Below are 11,062 nucleotides of genomic sequence, written 5' to 3' on the forward strand. Positions count from 1 at the left end.
GCTGATCATTGTGTACACATTTGAATTGGAGGCTTCCCCCCCCCCCCCCGATCATCCCTCCATATCTACCGTAGTCCATGATACTATTAATAAAGCCCCCCCCCACTCCCCAAGGGGTTTTTCGTCCTTGAGAAAATGTCATGTTAATGTGTATATATAGCTAATTCTGACTTTGTGGGGTACCCCTACCAGAGTAGAAAATATTGTAACCCACAAACAAGTATCATTACCTTTTTCAGTCCCACACAGACCAACGAACCCAAGCCTAGATCCACTGTAATCTATATACCCCAGAGAGGACAATAGCATGACCCTTCCTACCGCTCCCATTGGGAGTGGGTGTACTACTTATAACAAATGGAAAGAAAAACAAGATCACACAAAAAATTACACAAACCCACCCTGAAACAAACAAACAAACAAAAAAAACCCCACCCACACGCACAATATTACATCTCAGCAACACGACACACGTTGTACCATTCACAGATGAAAACCAAAACCCCAATCCTCACCTGCAGATATGTGGATATGACCATTATGTTGCTGGTCAACATGAGCTGATGGTTCATTCCCATTGGCAGTTTTCTGGTCAAATAGCGCATCAAGACCACAAGAGTCCGACAAAGATTGAGGCCCAGCACAAGATGTGGATTCACACCCACCCCCATCAACCACAAGCTTCTGTGAAGGCCAGCCAGGTACAGAGAATCCCTGTGTCCAGGCCGGGGTCTCAGCCCATTTCACCCACTGCAACAGATCCTGTAGACGCACCACTACCCTCTCCTCTACAGCGAGGACCTCATCCTGCAGGATAAAAGCAGCAATGAATTAGTAGAGACTAAAATATGCTTACAATTTTACACAGGTATTTCATAAGCAAGTTTAAAAGAAACAACACATTATCATCATAAAATAATGGAGCTATATACGTACAGATGTATGTTTGTATGGATGCAGTATAGCCAAAACAGCAGGGATTGCATTTTTCACCAGTTAAAATGACCACATGACTTTTTTCTGGAAACTTAAGCCAGAATGAAATTGTAAAGATATATATGCATAAATTTTTTAATTTGAAACTAATTAAATAATGCAACTATCACAGAACATTGTTATACGAGCTGAAAGAGAATATTTATGGTATTTACGGGGACTTCCCGTTTTTACTGCCTGTCGGAGACAGGAACTTCAGTGAGTAGTATTTAATTTTCAATAAGGACAATCAGATTAAAATATGATAGTTGCTCCTTCTTCAAACTCTCAAATCTAAACATGCAGGAATGTCAAAAACTCAGTATTGCTACATCTTATTATATTTCACAAGTGAGGTACCCATGCTATAAACGTCAAGGTACCCGTGCTGAGGGCCTACATCTCAAAAAATAATAATAATAAAGTTTACACCAATAAATTCCACATTCCTGTGACACCTTCAATCAAATGTCAGGCATGGACAGCCGGTTTGTGAAGGACTCGGGGGGGGGGGGGGGGCGCACTTCGGCTGACCCCACCAGAAGAAATGTGGATGTCAATGGAAGAACTGCAAATGCCAAATCCGCGAACGTCACGGGTGGAAACCTTCACATAATTTCCTCATTCTGCTTTAAACTCAATCTCTACATTATATTTGCAAACAGCATCATTCCAATCACAAATTAATACTATACCACCATTATAACAAAATACAAACACTCGTGAGGGAAGCAAATATAGACGCCGTTCTCGTGTGACACCCAATACAGATGAATCTGCCAGCGAGAAAGAGTGGATACAAAACACTTCGTATGGATCAAAAATTAAAAAAATATAATTGTGTTGAGAAATTTATGAAACTTCCCACCCACCTTAGAATGGGTAAAGTGGGGTCATTCGGGTGGAAAATCAAAATCACAATTGTATTGAGGTATTTATGAAACCTCCCACCCACCTTCGGACATCCTCTGGGACCCCAAAATGTTCCACAGAAGGTTTGACGGGGCTAGACCCAAAACTGAGGGATGGGCGGACACTCCTGTTTTATCATAGTTTCTTAACGTCACAAAAAAAAAATCCCTATCAATTACAAAAAGGTGAATATAACGTTAGCACAACACGAAAGCAGTGACTTCTGACATTCATCTGGTAAACAGAGTTGTTGAGAGGTCATCAATGCTTCACTCGAAGCAAAGTTCAATGAACAATATTCAACAGCAACTAATATTGGATCGAAAATTGTTTCCTGCTTGCTATTTTGCGAGCGTGCAAAATGTGCAGTGTTGTCGTGTCCCAATGAAGAAATTCCAGTCTTCTCTGCCTCATGGTTTCAAGACAAGAGCCTCGTTGAACGATGATGTATTTACAGACAATACACAAGTCCACCACTCGGCTTCAGCATAACATCCACTGAAAGATGTCTTGTTTTTACGTCCAAGGTGCCATGAGAGATACCTGTCCCAAGGTGGTGAGGCAAGGTTGTCATGCTGGACGAGCATACTTTGTTGTAAGCATTGTGGTAATCACCTCATAAAGCTACAATTTGAGTGTGGATAAAGGAACATTTTACCATTTAGATATGTTGCATTTCTGATTGTCCTTTATGGGGAAGGCATAAAAAGGTTGTTCGGTAGTAAAATTTATTCTCAAATAAGCCATTATCTAAATGGACTTTAGGCTTTGATTGTATGTTTAAACATCACCTGCACCTCACAAATGAAATGCAATATTTCAAATCATGCCCTGTTCCCATTGATTACACACATCTTACACACTGTCCATGCTGAACAGCAAATAAGTGAATGAGTGATCAGTGGTGCCATCAGCATACTATGTACAAAAATCTTAAGCTCTCCGACACCCTCACCACCCCCACACCCTCCTCCACTCTTAACATTCCCTTTAATAAGCTCCTCCACTCCCATTTTCTCCCAACCTCCTTTCCTTTCTTTGTCGACTAAACCGACTCACCACATTAATCTATTAATCTTCTGCCATATATTCTTTCACCCATCTATCAAAAAAAATTTTCAATTTATCACTCCACCCTGCCACGTGTATGCTGAAAGCACAAACAAAGAAGCAGTTTAAAGAAATCAACTTTCTATAAATATATCAATACACAGATAGATATATATATATATATATATATATATATATATATATATATATATATATATATATATAGAAACACACACACACACACACACACACACACACACACACACACACACACACACACACACACACACACACACACACACACACACACACACCCCTGTCTGTCCCACCCTGAAACATGGAAATTCTCCTCGGAGAGAAAAAAAATAAAGGAAAAATTTCTTCAAATTGATCCACATGTACAGGAAAATTATAATTTTTCCCAATCCAGCAAGAAAAAAAAAATAATAATAATAATATTAATAATAAAAAATTGAACCTGGGAGGTGAATAGGCAACATCGCGCTGCTTTGATCAAAAAAAAAATTATTTTGGAAAAAAAAATGTATTGGCTATTAAGAAATAGATAACCTCCCAATTTTGAGTTATTTTTGCCAGTGCAAGAATAAACGGCTTCCTTTTTTTTAACATCTTAGTATTTTTACCACGGGCTTCTTTTCGTAAGTGCAATTATAAAACTGAACCCATACAGTACATGCGCAAAAGTTTTGAACGTTTGCACAAATATGCTTATAGAACATTTTCAGCTAAGAATATTAACAGGCTATTGTTATACAAGAACGCAAAGTGCTCGTGAGAGTAACCGAGTTGCAGCTCTGTTTATCTACTATGAGAGAACATGAGGAATTATTTCAGCCTCATGTTAAACTTTTCCCAAAGTAAATCCATTCTTTCACAACTGGCTCAGCAAAGCCAGCAAGTCAGCCAAGCTGAATAAAACAAAATAAAGTATTCGGAGTTAGAAGTCCAAAATTGCTAAATAACCATGAAGCAATTGGGAACCTTAGAAAAATGAAACACTTGAATCTGCAAGTACAGGGAGCAGGGACTGTGTAAATAGCTCCTAGAGTGAAGGGTGTAGCAATGGCAACTTTTTTTTTTCTTTTATTAAACTCTGTACAAAAGGCTGTTTGTAAGCACACTTGCTATTTTCCAAGATTGCTTAACAGGGCTTAAAAATGATTGTCAAAAGAGATAATACACAAATGGACGTTTCACAACATTAAAAGCAAAGTACATTTTTATTGGATCAACTCAACCAGTTTAACCAGATTTTGTGTGGGTTGGGGGAGGGGAGGGGCGAGGGGGTTACCCCCCCCCCCACTTTGAGAAATATTATGGAAATGAAGTTGAATGGTGCTTAACTTGAACCAGAAACTTTGCTTCACTTTCACATTTATATTTACAAGCCATTACAATGGATTACATACAATTTCAAAGTACGTCTCAAAAGGATTGTAAACGATTTGCCTGCTGACAATTGTGCACAGTGCAGCTCACAGTGAAAGAGGCAGTTTGAAAATCTGATTTCAGGATATAAACGAGAAGGCCATAAGCAGATTGGACGTTCAATATCTCAACCTGACGCCCCAACTACACCGCCGCAAGATAGGTGGCACGCTCCTCTGAAAAACTCAACAGGACAAACAAACTTGAAAATTGAGAGAATAAAAGGGACATCTACACATTATATATTTAAATGGGTGGAGGATCATTTTCAACTGCAACATTTTTGTGTGCATAATATGGAGATGTTACCCGAAGTGCATCCATTAAATGGACCAATTCTACCCACCGTTCGTTATATTACAACCATTGTATCAAAGCAATCACTTTGGGTCATGTTGGCAACATTTTGAACCCACATCATTGCACAGCTTGACACCGAAAAATGAAGATAATCAAAACTTGTGAAACGTTTAAGGGAGTAAATGAAGATAGCAGCCTGACTGGACATTTACAGTGGAGCAGATATATGACAAAATAGCCCACAATGAAAAGGAAGGACAGACCCTTCCCTTCCCTACAGTCCACCATTAAAAAAAGAGCAATGCAATTATTTATGAATACCAATTTTATATACAAGGGTGGGATGGCATGATGGCCTAGACTCTAGAGGTACGCACAGTTGCCTCAAAGCTGTCAAGCCTGGGTTTGAATGCCGACCCAGCTATAAACTGTCATCCTGGTGTCTCACAGGCAGGGTGATTCATCAATGCGTATCCCCGTCCCTCGGATGGACGTTCAATCAGGTGTTCCGGCTAAAATCCCAGTGTCCTTCGCGGTACCATAAACAAATCACAAGTTCCTGCCCTGACCTACAGAGGGAATTGTATCAGCAGCACAGCCACACCTACTGGCAATGATGCAACCAACAGCCATGTGCTGTACAACAATTTAGATGAGATATGTAAGGGCTGAAAATATATTGAGAAAAATAAAACCAAATATGGAGGATGAGGAAGGGAAATAAAGTCAGGGAGGAGATGGGAGGAGGGATGTTAGAGGGTAAAAATTCCATTTCCATGCATGCAAAGTATGTCGACAATCCCTTTCAACTTCTTTCACACAACTATCGTTGATACTCGAGCACATTCTAATCCAAATTTGTGCCGATAGGAGGTATTCCACGCACAGGTAGCAAAAACAGTAACATCAACAAACATGCTGAGAAAATTAGAAAATAACATTTCCTGAACAACAAGTTCAAATCGACTAGTTCTAAATTGGGATCACATATTGATGTGGGGATCCACAGAGAGCAAGGCTTTGCATCCCAAAAAAACACCAAAACTTTCTCCATTACTCTCAACAATATGTTTGCCCCCTCATCCACACCACACCCTATTCCCTCAATTCCAATGCCAAATCTACAGCAGCACACTTTGGCCATGCCAGCTGAAATCCATTAGCATGAACTCAATGGCAAGTTCTGCCAGAAAAGGCAACATGATGAAACTTGTTTTCATCACCATTTTAATTCAGTCAGAGATAAATATCAAATGGCTGCAACAGATGCACACAAGATATGCACATGAATGATTATAAAGCAACTAGAGAAGAAAAATGTGAAAACAGTCCTTTAAGAAAGTTGTCATTTCGTTCAGCTCAGACTAAAATAATTTTTTTTTTTACAACAAATAAATAAATCTTTCATCTCAGAAAAAGATGGAAAATAAAGATTATGACAAAATGCAGGCATTAAAAAAAATGATGCCACAATCAACAGAAGCAAAACAAAGAGCTGCATTTAACATGTTTATTTATTTATTTAACAGGTTTGAAGGCTCACATGGAGGCAAAACCTACAACACATTTATTTTATAAAACATTTGAACAATGCAACATGTGTTTGGTGGATGATGTTAGGGCTCAATAATTTGTCTGTAATGAACATCATTTGGGGATTTATTAACACCAGTTGAGCTTTGCACTTATAAAACCAATAAGAAGGTGCACTGCAAAACCATTCAGCGCAACAACACTCTCATCAGCAAGCACAAAGGGTGCAAGCTTGACATTAACACATTTTTCAAAAATTACCATGAGCAGAGCAATATGAGCAGAGGGCCAATCAATAAGTAACCTCTTAAAATATTTTTCACAAATTGTTTATTGCATGTACGAGTGCAACAACTGTGTATTTTTCAACATAATCTCCATTGCATTCAATGCATTTTTTTTTCCAGTTCTTTACTAAGGCCTGAATTCCTTTAGAAAAAATAAGAATAAAAATTTGGCTGCTTGTGGAGGCATCCATGCACCGCATCTTGGACCTCTTCATCGGATCGGAAAGTGGTTCCACCAAGCGCAGCTTTAAGTGGCCCAAAGATGTGGAAATCCAAAGGGGCGAGGTCTGGTGAGTAGGGTGGATGAAGAAGACAGTCAAAATGCATGTCTCGATTGTTGCAGCTGTAGCACAGGCAGTATGGGGCCAAGCATTGTCATGCTGCAGCAAAACACCGGAAGCGAGTAGACCACGATGTTTTGATCTGATTGCTGGTTTCAGATGATTTTTAAGGAGGCCGCAGTATGATGCACTGGTGATTGTGGTCCGTCTGGGCATGTAATGCTCCAAAAAGTAGACCCAAGCATCAGCATCACTTTTCCAGTGGACAGCTGTGTGCAGAATTTTTTGGGCTTCGGTGAAGTTGAATGGTGCCACTCTTTGGTTGCCCTCTTCGTTTCTGGCTGAAAGTTGTGGACCGAGCTTTCATCCCCAGTCACTACATGTTGTAAAAAAAAAAAGTGTCACCTTCTGTTTCGTAACGTCGCAGAAGTTCTTCAAATGTGTCCACTCGCCATCCTTTCAGTTTGGGTGAGGGTTGTCTCGGCACCCACCTCGCAGCACACTTTGCGGAACGGCAGCACGTTGTCAATGATATGGTGTGCTGAACCATGACTAATGTTCAATTCAGAGACCACTTCATCCAGCGTAATGTGACAGTTTACCCTTAGCATGCACTCAACTCCTGGAACCATTTCTGGTGTGTCGGCTGTGTGAAGCCAGCCTGAGCGTGGCTCAGGCTGCTCTGGTTGGGCCCCGGCCAGCACACGGGCCGGCCACCATGACAGGAAGCGGCTCCAGTTCACTTCCGGCCAGATGGTTCCAAGCTGCGGAATCGAATCGCTCCGAGCACCGTGACATAATTTGCCTTGCAATGAACTCCATGCCATGCCCTGGCAACCTGCGACCGGCGCTGGTCAATGCACCCGCTCCGTGAAGCGCCACGTGGTCTGAGCTGCACAGCACACCTCTGCCTGATCGTGGACCCGCCGGCTTGAGGGGCGAGGAGACGTCTGCCGTCCATGGAGAACACCCACGGCTGCCAGCGAGGACCGAAGGTAAGATGTTATGGCAAACCCATACACAGACAGTAAGACGTGTGCCATTCGTGCCCTGCTCTGTAAGAAATAAAATGTCGCGAGTGGCGCACAGGTTTGCCTTCGAGCACGTTCCACAGTGTGTGCGGATCTGCCATCAAGCACGTGGCCAGCGCTCGTGTTCGCCCGATATAATAAAATCCAGAAATTAGTTGAAAAGAACGAGCCGCTAGTGTCTTGCACACTTGTGTTCCGTACAACGTGGCATAGTGGGAATTTTTCTATCATCGGCCTCTGACAACGTAGTCATTGGGACCAAGCTGCCAGCCACGCTCTCACCGATATTGGGTCATTTGCTTCTGTGTTGTGAAAAACACACAGATATTCATTCATATGCCTTTTCAATGCAACCAGCTTGAGGATCGCTTGAGGACAGGAGCTCTGCGCTGTGCCACGCTATGCTGATCGGGTGTCCGAGCACAGTGCCTGCTGGCCTACGCGAGGACCCAAATTTGGATTTACCTCAGGAATAAGCAGAAAAGAAGAGTAGAAATGAAGTTAGTGGTGTAAGCAAACCGAGCTATGAGATCCTCGCAACCCATGCCCCATTGTCCCACGAAACAAAAGGGAAGGGACTATCTAACTGTATATTAATGGAATTACTGTCTTGGGACCACTATATGTTGGATGCCATTGCCTTGGAGGAAAGCAGTTCCGAGAACCGCAATACTATTCTGTTGGATCATACCTTTTAGGAAGAAATCTTACTTAGTTATAGATCCCTTTTTAGATCCTCATAGACCACAATGAAACCCTTGAGACCCTTTAAACCACTTGCACTCCTAAAGACCCATTAGACCCATTTAAGACCCTTTATACCAAGCTTAAATGCGCAAACCCGACCCACCCTAAGAGTGGAGGCAGAGTGTACGGGGGTGAAGCCTTGATGAACCCATGTGAGTATGTCTATCAATTACGTACGGTTTCAACGTGACTTGGACTGTGACTCCATCTATTAATTTTGTTACATACTATCGGAATGCATTACACCCTGCATAACTCTTAAAGACCCTCAGTCGGAGACGGGCACCCTGCGAGTTGCAAATAAACATGGAACGAAAAGTTCGAAAATCGATCACTTGGCATTTTAAAATCACAGAAACTTTACAGTGTGGTCCAGAGCAAGGAAAAATATGGTTTATAGTACGTCCCAAAAATCATTTTCAGGCATACAGTGTGTCACAGAAACCATATCGCTTTGTGCAAAATTCTATAGCACAAAATCATTACAGCACAGCACAGTACTGTACGGTCCAGCAAGGCCAAATATGGTTAGAGTACATCCTAATCTTTTTCAAGTGTGCAATGTGTTCCAGAAGAAATCATCACTTTTGTGGAAATATCACCACTTCAAATTGCCCACCAAAGGTGGGCTACTGCTGGTGTACACAATATTGCTACAAATAATACATTTAACAACATGGAAGGAATAATAATCCAACAGTTTTTGTTGTAACAATTCAGAGGTAGACATTGCGAAAGTCCTCACCAAACAACAGGCAATAATAATTGTCTGAGATCTTTCTCTCTCAACAGCTTTAATGAACAAATTCTTTGTGCTTTCATCATGAGTTCACACTCCCACTTATTGTATTGCCCTTCTCCCCAGCTTTTTATTGCCCCACCTAATGAAAAGGGATGGGGGGGAAGCACCATAAATTTTAAAGCAGTTGTGCATGGTATCAAAACAATTTCCCAGCCTTAAAGGCAGAATACAAGATATTGCAAAAGTAAACTTTTAACAAACCGGTGCAGTGACAATAACGGCAGTCAGCTTACCAAAACACCTGTAGAGTGCAGAAATATCAAAACTTGTGCAAATGCTACTCAAATCCCACAGAAAACAAAACTGTTCATGTAAAATAAAGGCACATCAAAGTCAAATCTGCAAATTCATTCAAAAAAAAATAAAAAAATTAAAAAGTTGGTGGTCATGTGACCAGTGTAAAAGGTGAACCAAAGGTACCCAGATAAACGTGTGTTCTTGCTTCATTTTTTTTTCCTTTATTTTTCTCCACGTTTTGACTTTCTTTTTCAGATCATCTGAACAAACATGGTTCACATAAGGAGTGGATCTCACACGTTGACCACCAAGAAACATACAAGTGTTATCAAGTATATTTACATAGTGTTATATAGCGTGATCTAATAATCCTTTAAAAATCGAAGAACACTTTGTGCCATGAAGAAAGACCTTTGTACTCGTGTTTGCAAAACTGACACTGGTAGATACCAGGAATGTGGCATTGTTAAAGAACATGGTTGAGAAGCTGCTTTCATCCTTTTATTTCAATTATACTATTCACAAAATAAATATTTTAAAACTTTACCATGTTCTTTTGGATCACCCACGTGAGCCTATACGCATGCATATGGGCAAACACAGCAATTCCAATTACCTAGTAAACTTTAGTCTTGGGTCTATCAGTAGCAAACATGTGATGCACTGACCCAATGGCTCAAACAACAACAAAAAAATTATATTGTCTCTGGTATCTGACTCGGAGGTGGCTCATTCCATTGTTGGGCGCACTGATGCTGAACTTTGAACACATTTTCAGGTTTGCAAGTCAACTTGATAACACTTATATAGGCCTACGCTTGTCAATGGTCAACCAGTGAGATCCACTATCTATGTCTTTCACGGTTTTATTTAATAATTTTATATATATATATATATATATATATATATATATATATATATATATATATATATATATATATATATATATATATATATATATATATATATATATATATCTTTTTCGAACATTCTGTACCATAAAATCAAAACAAATTCTGTGTGGACTTAAAAGTGGCAGCTACTTTACAGTTCTTGCATTCCACAGGCATGATGCGGACACAATTACATATACGTTTGAAAAGAACATTTTGAGGACTTCAGACTTTTACCGTGTCCTGACAGACACAGCCATGCGACGTCTTCCAAAAACTTCTTGGATTCCGAAGCATATACACATCACGGAATTCAACTCCTCCATTCTCGGTTTCACCTGCTTCCCCACCCCTCCTCAAAATACAAGCACATAGAAAACCAAACCAAAACCTACCACACCCCCATCCTATCCCATCCCACCACACCCAGCCAACCCCCATCATACACAAAGTTGAGACAGTGAGAACCTTTCACATTTGTAATGTGCAAGAATAAATAATTCCTCGTAAACAAAACAAAACACCGTGTGTACCAAATCATGCTTTACACAAGAACACGATTTAC

General features: G+C 40.5%; 1 protein-coding gene across 1 annotated transcript in view; it reads right to left on the bottom strand.

The window, feature by feature from the left end:
• Positions 1-11,062, bottom strand: part of LOC147035008 (uncharacterized) — a 221,335-nt gene that overhangs the window by 140,307 nt on the left and 69,966 nt on the right. The window contains exon 3 of the mRNA XM_085892377.1: positions 516-807. The gene's annotated coding sequence lies outside the window, so the exon portion shown is untranslated. The remainder of the gene's footprint in view (positions 1-515; positions 808-11,062) is intronic.

This window comes from Eptatretus burgeri, chromosome 1, assembly GCF_056783735.1.
Source record: "Eptatretus burgeri isolate ZD-2024b chromosome 1, Ebu_testis_v1, whole genome shotgun sequence".
In the NCBI taxonomy this organism is placed as follows: domain Eukaryota; kingdom Metazoa; phylum Chordata; class Myxini; order Myxiniformes; family Myxinidae; genus Eptatretus; species Eptatretus burgeri.